The 17,889-nt window shown below is 45.2% G+C and overlaps 1 protein-coding gene across 2 annotated transcripts in view; it reads right to left on the bottom strand.

Moving 5' to 3' along the window:
- Positions 1-7,815: 7,815 nt before the first annotated feature.
- Positions 7,816-17,889, bottom strand: part of APOO (apolipoprotein O) — a 769,977-nt gene continuing 759,903 nt past the window's right edge. For both annotated transcript variants that reach the window (XM_069204825.1, XM_069204824.1), the window contains one exon: positions 7,816-8,004. The gene's annotated coding sequence lies outside the window, so the exon portion shown is untranslated. The remainder of the gene's footprint in view (positions 8,005-17,889) is intronic.

Below are 17,889 nucleotides of genomic sequence, written 5' to 3'. Positions count from 1 at the left end.
TTATATCCCCTTTTACCATGTTTCATGCGGACAAGGTGGTTCTCAGAACCACAACGACTTTCCTGCCAAAGGTGGTTACTCCTTTTCACTTAGGCCAATCTATCACCCTTCCTACTTTTTATCCTCCTCCCCATCCTGCTAAGGAGGAGGAAAGGCTGCATTGCTTGGACCCAAAAAGGGCTTTAAGTTTCTATGTGGACAGATCACGGGACCTGAGAGTGGATGATCAGCTATTCATGGGCTGCGTTGGGAAAATGAAGGGCAAAGCTGTTCACAAGCGGACATTGTCCAGATGGGTCATCCTCTGCATAAAGATCTGCTATGGCTTGGCGAAGAAGGAACTACCTGAAGGTATCAGAGCTCATTCCACCAGAGCTAAGTATTATACTTCTGCTTTTGCTAGAGGTGTACCTGTTATTGACATTTGCAAAGCAGCAATGTGGACTTCCCTCTACACTTTTGCAAAACATTACTACTTGGACCCAGAAGTGGGGAGGGATGGTAATTTTGCTCGTTCAGTGTGACAGGATTTCTTGGTATACGCAGTCAGGCACCCTCCATCGAGTGCGGGACTGTTTTGGGACTCTATTTAAAAGGTGAGGAATTCACAAGTAGATGTATCCATCAGAAGAACAAGTTACTTACCTTTGGCAATGCTTTTTCTGGTGGCTAAAGTAGCTGGATTCCTCACTGACCTACCTGCCTCCCCGTTGCCTGTCTGAATATACCAAGAAGATATCTGTTTGTATATAATTATTATGCATACACTTGAGATGTGTATATGTGTGTGTGTGTGTGTGTACGTATATAAATCTTTATATTGAGACCGCATATGTTGTTTTGCTTGTGATGTTGGTGTTCACCTTTGACTCAAAGGCAGGGAAAGAAAGTGAGCAAAACTGACATCAGCATGCCAGCGAGGACTTCTTACGGCTCCGATGACATCAGACAGAGTCCCGTACGGAGCTGTGCTATTGTGAGGTTCTTGTTGACGTGGAGAGCTAGAGAGAAAAAATTCCATCAAATGCTGGTGCACTGGGGTATTCAAAAGGGGAGGAATCCACAGGTAGATACTGTAGCCACCAGGAAGAGTTTTACCAAAGGTAAGTAACTTATTCTTTCCCATGCATGTGTTTTTTCCCCTATCCCAGATTAGTAAACCAAACAGGTCTTCGCTGAATGTTATTTTGGTCCATGTTCGGGCAATTTACAGCAACGCTTTGCAGTGCATTTTAAAATTCCACTGCACGGCTTTCAATTAGTCAATTTGATGCTCTTCACACCTTCAAACCTAGCCCACCTGCCAGCATAATCAGTTTAGGTGGAATATTGCCTGGCTGATAGAATAACATCCACCACATCAGCAGGAGGAGAGTAAGAACTCAGGTTGCCCTGTTCAATCTCCAGGCATGTAGGTGCAGGCTCTGAAAGTGGGGGTGTAGAATCTGACCCTGTGACTAAGCGAGGAGGTCTGCCCTGTGAGGGAGATGGAGCTGAGGGCACAGTGAGAGTTGAAAAAGGTCTGTGAATCACACCCTTCGTGGCCAATCTAGGGCTATCCATATGACTTGGGCTCGCTCTTGGTGAAACGGCCTCAGAACCCAAGTAATCAAGGGAACAGGGAGAAACGCGTAAGGTAACTGGATGCTCTAACCCAACTGAAACACGTCCCCCAATGCTCCCTGCATCACATACTGGAGGCTGCAGAACAATGGGCAGTGCACGTTCTCATAAGTGTCGAAGAGGTCTATCAGAAGTGTCCCCAAAAATGGAAGACATGAAGTACCACCTCTAGATAGAGACGCCACTTATGGTCTGCTGAAAAAAGGGGACTGAGACTGTCCGCACCCACTTTCAAAACTCCGGACAAATGAGTGGCTACTATGCAAATATGCAAATCCTGTGGTCCTGAGCCCAGGACCAGAGTTGCAGAGAAGATACAACCCTACTCCTCCCTGTATGTTGATGTACAACATCGCAGTAGTGTTGTCTGTCAAGACTTGTACATGCTGACCGCAAATTGAAGGGTGGAAGGCCTTGAGAGCCAGGCGTATCACCTGCATTTCTAACAGATTCATGTGAAACATCTTTTCCTCTTGAGACCAAAGCTTCTTGTCTCCAGGTCCCCCAGATGAGCTCCCCACCCTAAAGTGGAGGTATCTGGGATCACTGTGGCCACCGGAAGTGGAGGGCAAAATGGCTTCCTTTGTGATAGACTATCACCCACACCCCACAATTGAAGATCGGCTGCAGTGTCTCTGGAGATCTTGACCGATTCATTGAGATCCTCGTTGAGGTGAAACCACTGCCTGCAGACAGAGGCATCACTCGAGGCCGCTCAGGTGTCAGCATGCACGGATGACCAACAGGATACAGGACACGAATAGACCGAGCAGGAGTAGGACCTTTAGGACTGGAACGACCGTTCCATCCTGAAACATCAGAATCATAGCCCTGGATCCTCTGATGAGGGGAGTAGGCACGATTCGCTGTGGTGTCCGGTACTGCACCTATGAACAGGACACGCTGAGAGGGATCCAGGTGAGACTTGGGCACACTGATGGAATAGCCCAGGTTGTACAAGTGAGTTGCCAACTGCAAGTGATGAAACACCATATCTGAAGACCTGACTTTGAGCAGCCAATCGCCCAGATAAGGGAATACCGGTATTCCTCACCTTCTTAAATGTGCTGCAACCACTTCCATCACCTTCGTGAAGACTTGAGGTGCAGAAGTCAGGCCAAATGGAACAACCACAAACTGGTAGTGTTGCGACCCAAACGTGAACCAGAGATACTTCCTGTGCGACTGCAGAATGGGGATGTGAAAATAGGCATCCTACAAGTTGATGGAAACCATCCAGTCTTCTTTGTCCAGTGCAAGAAGAACCTGAGCTTGGGTCAGCTTTTTTAATTTTTCCTGCTTAAGAAACAAATTAAAAATCCTTAGGTCCAGGATGGGATGTAAACACCTGTCCTTTTTGGGAATCAGGAAATACCTTGAATAACATCCCTGACCCCTTTCCTGCTTCGGAACTAACTCTACTGCACCCTTTAAAGTAGGGTTTGGACTTCCTGCTGGAGCAAAAGCAGATGTTCTTCTGAACAATAACTGTGTTGTGGTGGAAAGGGAGGGGGAAACTCTTGGAAGGGTAGGGCATATCCTTTTTCAACAATGCTCAACACCCAAATAGTCCGATGGTATGGACTTCCACTGTTGTTGAAAATGAATTTGTCTCCTTCCCGCAGATAAAGCATGTCCTAAATGGCGGAACTAGGGCTGTTTCCCTGTGACATTGGCTGGGGAGGTGGAAGAAAAGGAGGAGGAGGAGGAAGGTTATTGGGCTGCACCTCACTGTGTTGCCCTGCCACATCCTCTGTAGGACTTATACAGGGGATAGTCTGACTGCTGCTGTTGCCTCCCTTGAAATCAGTAGTTCTGCCCAAACCGCTGGAACCCACACAGTGATCTGTAGCCTGGGGAGAAAGATTAAAGGCACAACAATTTAGTGATCACCTTGCTCTCTTTAAATAGATCCAGGGCTGAATCCGCTTTAGCCCCAAACAGCCTAGATCCATAAAAGGGCAAATTCATGAGGATATTTTGTACATCAGGGGAAAAAACAGAGCCCCTCAACCAGGCATGCCTTCTTGTGGCAACTGATGTTCCCATTGCCCCGGCTACAGAGTCGGCAGTATCCAGGCCCGACTTTATGACTTGCTTTGCTGCAGCCTGGCTGTTATTTAACAACTTTGAAAAATTCCCTTGCAAGTCCTCTGGCAGCTTGGGAAAGACCGATCTGGCTGAGTCCATTAGGGCATGGATATATCAACTCAGTAAACAAGTGGCAGTCACTGACTTCAGAGCCATACTTTCGGATAAAAAAAATTGTCTTTGCAGTCTGTCCATTCTCTTCGATTCCCTTTCAGCCTGAAACGATGGAAAGGATCCAGGGGCTGATCTGGAAGAGCAGGAAGCTTGCACCACCAGACTCTCAGGTGTCAGATGGTGGCTCAAGAATGTAGGGTCACCAAGAGCAGTCTTATGTCTCCTGGCGATCGGTGTTGACACTGCTGGAGTCGACATAGGCTTTTTCCAGACCTCCGATACCGGTTCTGTCAAAGCCTTGTTGAATGGCAGTAAGGGCTCTGAGGTGGAAAAAGAATTCCTGGTGAATTATTTATTGGATTGCAGGGGGGGGGGCTGTCCCCCTTCGCAGCCCCGGAGAGCATAACCTTGCTGGGACATTTACAAACATCTGTGCGGGGGCACCCCACAGCCCAAGGGACCACCACCTCCCAGGGCATTGATGTAATTATGTGGGGGGGCGCAATGCCCCCCGCAGCCATTGGGACCACCGCCTCCCCGGGACTAGTTTCCTGGGAGGGGGGTCGCGTGACCCTCCTCGAGGAGCCAATGATGGCCCTGGGGACTGCCCCCTCGGGACATCACCCCCCCCTAGAAACACATGACCTAAGGTAACTAACTCGCGCCCTCGCCGTATACTGCTAATTAACCCATCCATTACAGCACTCATGCCATATTTGATAACATCAATGTAATATCTGCAATAAAATGTTCAAGGAAAAAACTGTGCATGGTGGGGGCGCGAGTTATAGTTACCTTAGGGCACACGAGTTAAAGTTACTTGAGGTAACTCTAACTATAACTGGTGAATTTCTATGGTTTCGTACATTTAAAATGTGAGCCTAACTATAATGTTCCTGTAACCTTTGGCTTTATTAAGTGAATATTTATATATATATATATATATATATATATAATGTAGCAAGGGCAACCTACTTATGAATTATGTAGCATGCACTCTATGTACACATCAAGAAGATGATAAACATAATAAATATACAAACAGAAACTAGCAGCTACGTGGTACTAGTAATGGTCATTTGGTACCTAGTAGATCCAATAGAGAATTCAATTACATACATACTTGCTCACAATCACACTAACGGGAGCATCTGACCAACTATTCAAGATAAGAACTTGCATAAGAAAAGTCTTTTGAGGATTTGTTTTTTTTTTTAAACTGGTAGTGAAGCTAGCATCCACATTTCAGGAGGTATCGAGGTCCAGATTCTGGGAGCAAACTCTGAAAGGGAGTGATTCAAGGTCCATTTATTTGAAGGCTGGGATTTAAAGTATGAGCAAGTCAGCTTCTAAGTTCACCCGATCCACTATTGTGTTTCGTTTTCTTGGCTAGGTTGTGCAGTTGAGTGCAATAGATGACTGTGAACTAGACAGGCAACTTTGGATATGGATCTCCCTTCAATAGGCAGTTATCTTAGAAAAGACAAAACTGAACAAAGAAAAGTGCTCATACCAGCCATCCCCTGGGACCACATAAGCAGCAGTGTGTAGTAAGGCCTTCATAGCAGCTAAGTGAATTTTGGGAATCCCAGCTACAATGGCATCTCTGTAGTCCAGTCTGGATAGGTCAATAGCTTGTATCACTGTTTTCAGTTCTTGGATGAGTAGGGAGAGTTTGATCACCCAGATGACCTTAAGTTAGTAATTGTGGCTGAATTAACACAGCTAAGGAAATTTAGTGGTAGGTCTAGTGTGAAACTGAAGAATTTGAAGAACTTTGAGATAGTGGTGGAGCAGCCTAAGACTTTAGAGGAAAATACCCACTCTTCAACTGGTGTAGAAGATGCATTTGGGGGTTGAGATGGAGGTGATGAGCCTAGTCAGGAGATGTCATCTGGCGAGAATACTCTCAAGAAGAGCTTGGTGTCATCTGCAAATTGATAATAGGATAAGACTGATTGCCTATTAGTTCCAGGGAGAGGTTGAAAAGGATCTGACCAAGGAGTAAGCCTTGGGGGACTCCTTGTAAGGTTCCAACAGGATTGGGCAACGCATGTTCCACTTTCATCACGTAGGAGAGGTTCTCAGGGCATAATTTAATCCACTGGGGGATTTTTCTCTCCAAGCCCATACAGTATTTAAAGGTAAGTAAGGTTTCTCAAGTATAGTTTAACAAGGAGGAGTCTCCACTGTTCATGATTTTAAAAGCATTATCCATTACTTACAAAATGGTAGTCTCTGTGCTCTGTCGTTTTCTAAACTCCGATAGGATCTCATACAGCAGATTGTTGCCCTTGGCACATTGTTTTAGTTGAATGGTGACACAGCTCACAAATATTTTCGCCACAAATGGGAGCCAAGACACTGGGTGGCAGTTGCTGAGGTCCTATGTGCTGTGAATCTTTTTTTTTTGGTAAAGGAGATACTTACCCTATTTTTTAGCCATCTCGGAAAATGTTGTATGGAAAGGTCTATGATATTCGATCTATCTGGAAATAGGGTGCCATGTATCTCTGCAGCTTGGCCGGTAGTGAAGTCATAGATGTGACTAGAAGGGGTAGTATCAGAAATAATGTTATGTAATTCGGTTTGCGAGATGTCTCTAAAACTGAATCATAAGGTGGGGGATTTCATGGTAGGTGCAGTACAATTGTTGACAATTACCCCACGAACAAACACTTCAATATTTTTTATCTTTGCATCAAATAAACATACATGCTCCTCGAATTTCTTTTCTACCCCCAATGTCCCTACAACAGTCTTGAGTTTAGATCCTCCCTTGACTGTCCCAAAAAGATTCTGGGGCCTATTTTTTGCCAAATTAGAGTGTGGCTGCAAAATGACTGTAATCGAGCAGCACGTCATTGGCCTGGATCAGCATCTGTTGCAAACCTTTCATTGGATTCTTCTACATTGCCACAAATCAAGAATGAGGCTTCACACGCCTGAGTCTAAGCCCTTAACTAAACACCCAAAAAACACCTAGTTTCTTCTCAGATAGATGTTTTAGACAGCAACACAACGTTTCAGATTGACAGTCCCTTTCTTAATTGACAGCCGAACTACCATCAGGCATATAGGTCAAAATCTCATAAATATTCTACGGGACGTGTGACCACAACTGCCTGTCAAACTATTATCTAGTTGGATTTTAGGACATGCCCCATCCAGTAACAGGGGACATGCACAGTCCAGTGAGTTCTCATATCAATAACAGTTTGTGGCTTCTGTGCAGCCGGCTGGGTATTCCTTTCACTGCACATCCTGTGTTCCTTAGCAGTGTGTACTGTCTGCATACCTACTTTCCCCACATAGCTGTGTGGAAGGCTAGTGTTGGGAGCGTGCACCAGGGACTCGTAACCTGGTGGTAACTCAAGAGTCTGTGAGGAATGTACTGCCTTGCAGATGTGAGGGGTAGGGAGGAAGGAGAAAGCTAAGGTTGGAAGAAATGGTGTGGAACAGCTCTTTGCAACTGTTTGGCCATCATAAAAAATAAATAAAATAAGAAGGAAAGCAGGGGTGGGGAGAGGGGCTGGGTAAATGAAAGGAGAGTACATAAGTGGGGGAAAAGAAAAAGCAGGGAGAGAGAGCAAGAAAGAAACACTTTTATGGAGAATATGGGGAACGTAGGTTAATGGAGAATGTCGAATGTACAATTCAAAAATAGTCTCCTCAAGAAGACAGTGGAAAGATACAACTCGACCAGTCAGAACAGTGTGAAACTGAAATGCTCCCTGGTGGGGCAAGCACAAGCATAGCGAGGAAAACCAATCAAAAAAGAGCAGACATCGGCCATAGGCAGCACATATATCCAGTAATAAGCAAGGAACCACATCAAACCCACTCTACACATTAGAAACAACAGGTCGTGCCAACATACAGCTAAAACTGTTTGTAGCCTATACCTAAAAATGGAGTAGCATTTTCTAACGTACATATGTTCTGGTTCAGGAAAGATGGGTGGAAAGAACTAAAGAATGGCTGTAATTCAGTTCAATTTTTATTCTCAACTTTGCACGTTTAGTAGCCTTAAAGTCGACACAATTATTTTTCCATTAAACTGTTTCACTTGGATTTTCTTTCTGGAATTATCCTACGTGACATTGCGATGTTTCTGAAATTCAGTCTTCTTCCTGCTTTCAGACCCTTCCAGCTTCACTCCACCAAGGTTTCGCCCTCAAAATATAAACAGGTAAGTATTAGAGTAAAGAAGAAAAATAAATTGAAATTCAAAACATCCTCTACTAGTCTTTTATATTTATTTAAAAACATTTTCACCTTCCTCTTTTATTACTGACCTTTCAGTACTTCCTACACATCTTCTGACTTTTACTGTTGCTTTCTTATTTTCTTTAGCACTCTTAGCGTTCTTCTATTTTTTATATACCTAATATCACAACCTTCACCATTTTTTACAATTACGCCTTCTTATATTTTAGAGGTTCCCTGTTGCTGTTTATTCTTTTTAACAGGAGGTTGGTGTTTACTTTTTGTTCTCCGACCACAAAGCAAGAGGATTCTGGAAAATAAACTGTCACTCCCGCTAGGTACAGGCAGTGTGAAAGGAAAGAATGGTGCATGTTGTGTTCTTCCATCCCACAACATTTAAATACCGCTAAATGAACTGTGCAAATAATTCCAAATATATCATCTGTTATAAAAGCACAAGTAAAGCATATTGTTTGTAATCTTGAAGTGAGAAAAAAGATTTTAATATGTTCACAACAAATCAGTACACTTAGTGAGGTGCATGAGAAGTATTATTTGAGACCCGATTTCCACAAATCATCTTTTATGCGCTGTACAGTTATATCAGTTCAAACTGTACGTTTATAGAACTTCAATTGTCATTTCAATGGAAATTGTGTTGTCTATAAATGGCTACCACACAATACTTAAGTAATATATTAGCAACAATGTGCTCCAAATACACACCAGCTACATACTACACCATTATCAGTCTATTGCTGAATACATTTGCTCACATTTGTTCTTTGTGTGACATGTGGACAGTCCACAATCTCTACGACTTCAGTGATGTAACATTAATGGCAGCACATCTACCTACTCTGAATATTATGCATGCCTTTTGCAAGATATCATTCAAGCCTGGGCACCTGATGGAACAGTTATTTTCACTTTTCCAGTATCTAACCAGGTCTTGAAGGAAGAAGTACATTTAAACAGCATTTGTTCAAATTTTTTGGGGTGCACTTTTTAGCTTTTACTGCCGTATTGAGTGCAAAAACACAAGTGCTGGAAAAGACTAGCCTTCATCAATGAAGCATATGTAGAGATTGCTGTATTATCATCTGAAATTCACTCAACAAAACATTATAACAGATATTAGGATCCACTAAAAACAGTGCAGGGGAACCGGGGAAAGAGTAACTGACCCGTTTTAAATTGGGAAATGTCTGCGTTTAGTTAGCGCAGTGGCCTATCTGGAGTGAGACTCAGTATAAAAGTGTGTGCTACGTTAGAAGATTGAGGGACGGTGACAGCAACTACATGGTAAATAGAAGCGAAATGGATGGTGCAGTATTACTGAGTATTGGGGGTGCGGTATTAAAGTAAGAGGTGACTATATCAAGGTTAGGAATTATAAGTACTGATAATTAATTAGTATTCTTTTTTTTAATAGAAAACAGAGCCGTTGATATAAACCAATGCATTTGAAACACGTCTAAGAGGGACGATTACATGTGTAAGCACCGGAGGATAATGAGCCATTGGAAATAAAGGGTTTTTTGACTGTTTATTATATGGGTGTTTGATATGGAATATTTTTTGAGCATTCATTTCCATTAATTAGTTAGTTGATCTGTTTTTTTTTTTAATGTTCCTTGGTATGCATGTTCATGGCCATATTTCGTGATATCGGCACACCAAATAATAGAGGATAACACAGTCTATTTGCGACACGAAGGAGTGGTTAATACAAATAATAAGACATTTCACAACAAAATAAAACTTGGGTAAGTTTGAATTGTACGAATACATTGCTTCAAAGCTCTCTGCCTTAACCAAATGAAGAACTGGGTAATTGAATTATTTTACGAGTGTGTGAATAAGCCTGAAAGTCTCATAGAAAAAGGATAAAGAAGTGGCTTCAACTTTCATATGATATTTCAAAATAAGCACCATTGCATCATTTGATTTTGGATCTTAAACTAAGCTTCTGAATTTATTCTTGATAGTTTTTGATGTATAGTGTCATTGCTTGATTAAATCAGATTTTTGTAATGTGAACTGATTCATGGAAGATGTACGATAAAGATTAAATAATTATGTGTTTCGATATACAAGAATTGATCTATGGAAGATGTATGAATATTGTTGGGAATGGCCCTTTTTGCAGGGTTATCCCCAAACCTTTTGCCTTTTTCCTCCTATTGCTTCTGATCCGTTTTCACTGGTTTATTGTCTCTGTTCACTTTACCACTGCTGATCAGTGCAAGTGCTCCCTATGTAAATTGTATTGATAATTGGTTTATCCATGATTGGCATAACTGATTTACCAGTAAGTCCCTAGTAAAGTGCACTAGAGGTGCCCAGGGCCTGTCAATCAAATGCTACTAGTGGGCCTGCAGCACTGGTTGTGCCACTCACATGAGTAGTCCTGTGAACGTCTCAGACCTGCCTCTGCAGCGTCTGTGTGTGCAGTTTTAAACTGACAATTCGACTTGGCAAGTGTACCCACTTGTCAGGCCCAAACCTTCAATTTTACTACATGTAAGGCACACCCCTAAGGTAGGCCCCTCGGTAGCCCCATGGACAGGGTGAAGTGCATTTAGAAGGTAGGACATGTATTGGTGTGTTTTACATGTCCTAACAGTGAAATACTGCCAAATTTGTTTTTCACTGCTGCAAGGCCTATCTCTCTCATAGGTTAACATGGGGGCTGCCTTAAAATAACTTTTTAAGTGCAGTTTCCCTCTGAGGGCAGATAGAGATCTGGAGTTTGGGGTCTCTGAACTCACAATTTAAAAATACATCTTTTAGTAAAGTTGATTTTTAAATTGTCTGTTTGAAAATACCACTTTAAGAAAGTGGGCATTTTCTTGCTTAAACCATTCGGTGCCTCTGCCTGCTTGTGTATTCCACGTCTGTGTCAGACTGACAATTGGGCTGTTGTGAATTCCCTCTGGACAGTGACACAAAGGGAGCTGGGGTGTAGCTTGCATTTCATGATGGGCCATCTGAGCTAGAGTTAAAGGAGGAGTGGTCAATTACACCTGAAAGGGCTGTGCCTGCCCTCACACAATGCAGTCTCCGACCCCCTGGTGTATGTTTGGGGCCAGGCCTGGGCAAAGCAGGATCTTGTCAACAACAGAGACTTTCCTTTGAAGTTAGCCTACTTCAAAGGCAGAAAGGGGTATAAGTAGTGGAACCAAAACCCCAGACTTTTAGAATCTTTCTGGATCAAGAGTAACCTCTGCCAAGGAGAAGAGCTGGAGAAGGAGTTTTGCCCATTTGCTGGGTTGGCCTGCAGTTGCTGCTTCTACCTTAAAAGAGAGCAAAGGGTGAACTTTGCTGTGTACCCTGCTTTAGAGAGTTCTCCAAGGGCTTGGAGTAGAGCTTGCCTCCTGTTGGAAGTCTCAGGGAGACCAAATACTTAAGTTTCATCTGCCTACAGCACTGGGAACTGTGTGTTTTGTTCTGTTCAGGAAATAAAACCACCACAATGCCGCCAACAACGCTGCTAGCCTGCACTGTGACGTGCCTATGTTGCACGGAGTCGCACGGAGCAGCACCGCCCCACCCCGCTTCACACCACAACCCTGGTCTCACCGATGCCGCCATCTGATGGTGCCAATGAGCCACTGCTTGCACCGTGACCTGTGGGCCCCGCACTCCGGCATCACCTTGCTCACTTCGCACCCTAGGCATCTCTGACGCCGCAGATCGTGCTGACACTGGCGCCGCTGCCTACACTATGGTCTGTGGACACTGCTCGTGGGGTACATGAAGCACCGTCCCATCCCGCACCACAGCCCCAGTCCACCGACGTCAGCACCATCGACTCCAGCGTCGTCAGCAGGCGTCCCTGTCTGCAACGCGACCCGTGGACGCCACACAAAGCCCATCCGGCATTGCCAACTTGGGCCTATCGATGACAGAGCTTCAGCAACGACAACGGCACTGCCTGCTCCACGCCAGCGCTCCTCACTTCATCAGCCCGGAGTTGGATCTGCAATGCGTGTGACTTCAAGGGCCTGACGACCCCGCACCGACCTCCTGAACTGACACTGCGACACCACTCTCCGGATCTCATCACAAGGATCACAACGCCTTTCAATTCCAAAGGAACTATTTGTGGGGCTACACAACACCATAGCTGGCCTGTGACGATGCAGCCGGCCTGAACTGTTGGATTTGCTGATCCTGTATGTTGGAATTTTATCGTATTTGGTCGTGTTTTATATAAATATTGGCTATATTTCAAAATCTGGTGTGGTGTCCTTTTGTAGTGTTTTTAATTATTACTGTGTGTTATTTACAAATGCTTTACACATTGCTTCAGAGATAAGCCTGACTGCTTGTGCCAGGCTACCAAGGGGGTGAGTAGGGGTTATCTGAGCTGGTATCTCCCTTATCCTGACTAGAGTGAGGGTCACTACTTGGACAGTGTGCAAACCAACTGCCAACTAGAGACCCCATTTCTAACAAATATTTTATAGAAACTTGGAATAAAGAGTAGTGAAGTCTGTTGGTGTGCCCTGCCTCCGGGCACACTGCATTATTCACAAGCCCCTGAATCACAGGAGGAGGAGGGTCTGCCAGACTCTGCACCAGTGCTTAATTTGTAAATAAAAACGTGCAAGTGCCCCAAGTCCTCCTCTTAAACATGTGGCTGCTGCAATTAAATGTGCAAACACGGAATCCAGAGGTAGCGTAATCCTGTAGCCATCTCGGGCCTCTTCAATCCATGTACAGCCACTCCCTGACCCTTCAGCTCACTCTTGCAGCTTTCTGCTTTCTCCCATTGTGACGCTTTTTCGTTTTCCTCTTCCACCGTTTTTCCCAAAGATGTATTTTGCTCACTGTAAATGCGTGAGGCAGAAAAATAAGCACCGGCCCTCAAAAATAAGTGCTGGTGTCCCGCACCAGAAACAACAAGCATAAATTAAGCACTGCTCTGTGCTAAATAGTGCGGCTTGCCTGTCTGCACATAGAACCTGGGCAGAATGAGTTTGGGAATGGCTCAGGCGAAGACTGGGCCAAGAGCATGCCCGTCAGCAGCCGCTTGATGCCGGGTCCCTCCTCTTTCACCTTGCGGATCTGTGACAGAGTCAGGTTGGGTTTCTTACCTTTGTAACACACTATTATTGGTGTAATATGGGGAAGAGGAAGATCATGGTTGACTCCATGGGGGGTGAGGGGGGGGAGAGATGCATGATAGCCTGTATAGATTCCTTTTTAGTTTGTGCAGCAGGCGTCACTAGCAAAGAAACTGAACTTACAGAAAGACGCCTGTCCATGGGGAAACAAAAAGAAGACACACTTACTCCAGATGGTATAGTAAAGGATATAGGGCTCATGGAAGGCGCATCGTTTGTCAGTCTCTCATCCTCTTTAGGCAACGTAGGGGTGGTGCTCACCAGGGAGACAGCTCAACAGGCATAGATCCCCCCCCGGTGAAAAGGAAAAAGCTGGGTGCACAATGTAAGAAGGGGCCAGTAGCTGACGTCTGGTCCCATACTAAACAGGATACTGGGTCACTGACATTTAATTTCCCTAAACTGGACGACCTGACTACTCACATCAAAGGCCTATTTGGACAGCATCTCAATCCAGTTACTGACAGACTAGCTTCCTTCGAAGCAAAGGTGATCCAATTGCTTAGCATTATTTCCCCAAAGTCTGTCACAGAAACCACTGAGGCCCCCCTGGTTGCCCCCCCCCACACATTTGGTACGTGTACAGTGTGCCTCATGATGGTCGCTCTAAGTGTTCTAAGGACTTGTCCAGTAATGAGCCACCGGGGACTTGGTCTGGGGCGTCCCGCCATCACTCTGCGGAGCTTGCTCAACCCCAGAAATTAGCACCGCAGACAGCAACTTCGCATTATCTAGCCCCAGGGCAGGTAACACCCCGATTGGGAGGTGGGGGACTTTCTTCACAGATGAGCCCAGAGGCTAGGGCAGTGGAACATGGTGGCACTGGGAAGGGCATCAATAGATTGAATCTCCCCCCAGCAGCATGCCCCTTCGCTACTTCACTAACAAATACACCTAGACTTAAATTAGGGCAAGACAGGTCAACTGATATTAAAAGTTTATCATTGGCTTACTCAATGCACGGGCTATAATTATTTTTCTATTGGAAACACTCTGATGGCAAGGAGATTGAAGAGGGTGGGTCCCTCTACTAATCCCTTTTCTAGTGACTGTATTGTGGTCAACTTCAGCAAGCCAATAATTCCAACTAACCTGTTAAGCCAACCTCCACTGTGTTCCTCAAGGACTTCTCAGATTTCTGTTCTACCATTGGGTGTTCTTTTGTTTTCTTTCCAAATCTACCTATAGCCCAACCTGTCCACAGGCAGCAGTTTTTAATCATGGCAGGCCCCCTACAAAGCCCTGTGCTATTTGCAACCGTGACTATGGTACCCTTAAGGTAATTTCTCAGAACACATACTCCCTTGGAAGGGCTGGAGGATATGGACTGACTCCCTCCTCAACAGGACTTATGGGTCCCTGAATGCAGGGGGGGGCGATCTCTTAGTACTTCGGGCCGTCTCTCACGAATGTTCGCCCTTGTAAGTCATCTAGGATCCTGTTCTGGAATATTGGTCCTCCCCTAGGGCTCTCACTATTTGCTATTGCTTTTACCAATGCTTATTGTTTTCTATGCTATTTACTGATTGCTAATATGTATATAATAGGGTGTTTAATTACCTCCAGTTGAGGGATTGCCTATTCAGTATTCTAGCATTTGTGTTACTATAATAAAGTACCTTTATTTTTGTAACACTGTGTGGTTCTTTCATGTGTGTTAGTGCTGTGTGACTACAGTGGTATTGCATAAGCTTTACATGTCTCCTAGATAAGTCTTGGCTGCTCATCCACAGCTACCTCTAGAGAGCCCTAGCTTCCTAGACACTGCCTACACTTCACTAACAGGGGATACCTGGACCTCGTACCACACACACACACCAGCTTCCTACAAGGTGGTCTTTCAGAATAAGGCATTATATGTGGGTGGGCCCTTTGCGTGGAACTTGAATCTAGCCGATGAGGCTAAGGTAAGTGACAGGTTGGATTATATCAATGTTTTATGTGTTTTTGGTTCAATGAAAAGCAAATGCAGTACTTTCAAGAGGGTTCTGATGTCATCAGTGGAAGCGATCATGGCGATTTCGGAGCTGTGGTTGGTGTGGAATCCAGAAAGGGAGGTGTCCAGAAGACTGATCCTCTCCAGGTACTCCATGAGTTGGCAGTTGATGGTCTTTTTGAGGACACTGGAGGGGAAGGGCAGCAGAGAGATGGTATGGTAGTTCTTGAATTCGCTGGCAGATGGTTTCTTGAGAAGGGGTTTGACTTCTGTGTGTTTCCAAAGATCCAAGGTTCCTAATCTGAGGACTCCTGTATATTCAACTAAATGGACAAGTTACTTATCTTTGGTAACTGTTTCTGGTAAATACTCTATACAGCTGCAGATTCCTCATATTTTAAATATTTCCCAGGCATTAGATTGGATCCAGAATCTTTCCAGCATTACTTATGCCCACCTGAGGGCGGCGTTGTGCAGCTCCGCAATTATGCCATTCGACTCCCCAAATGACATGAAGATGCACTCCTGCACGCTGAAGTCAGTTACTTTCGAGACTGTCTGCACCCCCAGATGTAGAGCCCCAAAAGCAAACTGGTAGACAATATTCAAATTTCTAGACGTGGGATTTTATTAATGGATAGAGTCCAACCCCAGAACGTCACAACAGGCCCTCCCAGAGAGGCAGTCTGATCAGAGGACATATGCTTAAAGCCCAGGAGCTCTGGATACCATATTCTCCACGCCCAACCCAGAGCAACTAGGATGACCTGGACCTGGTCGGTGCTGATCTTGAGAACTGGGGAAGGAGTGCTATCAGTGGAAAGGCATACAGGAGTTCAGAGTTCCAACTGAGGCAGAACGCGTGTCTTAGCAAGAGATGTCTTGGAAACACCAACATGCAGAATTGCTGACAATGCACATTCTCGGTGGGTGCCAAGGTTCTACCTATTTGCGGAGCAGACCTTGCATCACCCCTGGGTTTAACTAATTTGTGATTCAATAGGAGCCGACGGCTGAGCTCGTCTGCCCTGGAAGTTAATGATTCTGCCAATCAGAAAAATTAATTGGCCGTCAAGCTATTTCCAGAGCCGCAAATCCTCATGGCAAAGGGTCTGTGTCCCCCACCCCGTCCTATTTGTTGCAGTACCACGTGGTGGTAGTGTTGCCTTTTAGCACATGTACCAGCCTCCCCTTTCTGGACAGAAGAAAGGCTTTCTAGACCAAAAGGATGGCCCGTAGCTCCAGAAGGCTGATGTGGAGTCGGATCTCCTAGATGGCTGCCTCAACCCACAAGTGAGTCATCAGTCACAGCTGTCAGTTTCAGGTAGGGAAGGGAGAGGGGTCTGCCACTGACTCAATAACAGTCCAGTAACCACACTGAAGATTTTTCACACTCTCCTCCAAGATCTGGACGTTGTTAAAGTGGTCCCCTTGAAGATGGGCCCAATGGGATTTCAGATCTCCCTGCAGAGTCTGCATATGCCATCTGGCAAGTATGACTAGCAGAATGCAAGAGAACATCAGTCCCAGCATCCTCAGAGTCGACCTCAGTGAAATCCAAGACCAAGTCTGAAAGATCAGGATAATTGCCTGATAAACCTGTACTCTATTTCCCAGAGCAAAGGCATAAAACAAAACTTTGTCCAGAATGGCTCAGTTGAAGGGGAGCATCATAGAAGGTGTCAGGTGTGACTCCAGCACGTTGACAGTGAACACCAAAGATGATAGCAGGTTCGCTGTGGTCTGGAGATGGTGGGTTAATGACTGCCTGGGGCCAGCCTGCCAAAGTAGAGGAACTCTGCCACCACCACCATTACTTTTGTGAACACCAGAGAGATGCTGAGCAACCAAAGGGGAGCACAGCGAACTGAAAATGCTTCTATCCCACCACAACCCACGGGCAGCGCCGATGGCCAGGCAGGATAGGTATATGGAAAGAGGCATCTGCAGGTCAATGTCATTATCCAGTATCCAAGGTCAACGGCAAACAAGTTCTGGGGCAGGGTGAGCATTTTCGACGTTGAGAAAGCGTAAGTCTAGTAATAGGCTGAAGACCTCCATCCTTCCTTAGGCACCAGAAAGTAGCAGGAATAACCACCATGTCCTACTTCTGCCACTGACACCCTCTCAACAGCAGCTTTGGTCAAAAGGGCTTTTACTTCCTGTCGCAAAATGGAGAGATGGTCATCTGTAAGTGGCTGGGAACAGTGGAAGGTGCGGCTGGGAAGAAAGGAAGGGTAAGGCGTATTCCCTTGAGCAATCTAGGACCAACCTGTTCAACATGATTGATTGCCAACCCGTTAAGAATCAGTGGATTCTGTTTCCCACTAGGTGGCTGCGCCTCTGCAAGGACAGGCTGACCCTGGAGGCAAGGCGTAGGGCACATCACCCTCTACTGCCAAATTACTGGGTCCCCTGTGGGGGCTGGTCAGACTGGTGGTGAAAGACACCTCTGCCAAGACGACAAATGAGAAATGGAACGATTGAGGTTGATGAGGTGGGATGGAATGGCCCAGACAGCAAGCGGGAGCCCTGCTCTCCTTAAAATGCTTGATAGAAATCAGCTTTGTCCCTGAGCGGGTAAGTTCCATTAAAGGTAACGTCCATCAGGGAGAAATGGACATCACTGTAGAACCCAGCTGATCGCAGCCATACACTGAGGCAAATGGCAACACTAGTGCCTATGGCTCACTTGATGGAATTGGTGATGTCCAAGCCACAACAATCCCAAAGGGCCTGGGAGCAGTGTCCTAACAAATAGCTGTTGTTATCAGAGAGGAG

The sequence above is a fragment of the Pleurodeles waltl genome, chromosome 8 (assembly GCF_031143425.1).
Source record: "Pleurodeles waltl isolate 20211129_DDA chromosome 8, aPleWal1.hap1.20221129, whole genome shotgun sequence".
Lineage (NCBI taxonomy): Eukaryota > Metazoa > Chordata > Amphibia > Caudata > Salamandridae > Pleurodeles > Pleurodeles waltl.
This window is presented reverse-complemented; position numbering and strand designations above follow the sequence as displayed.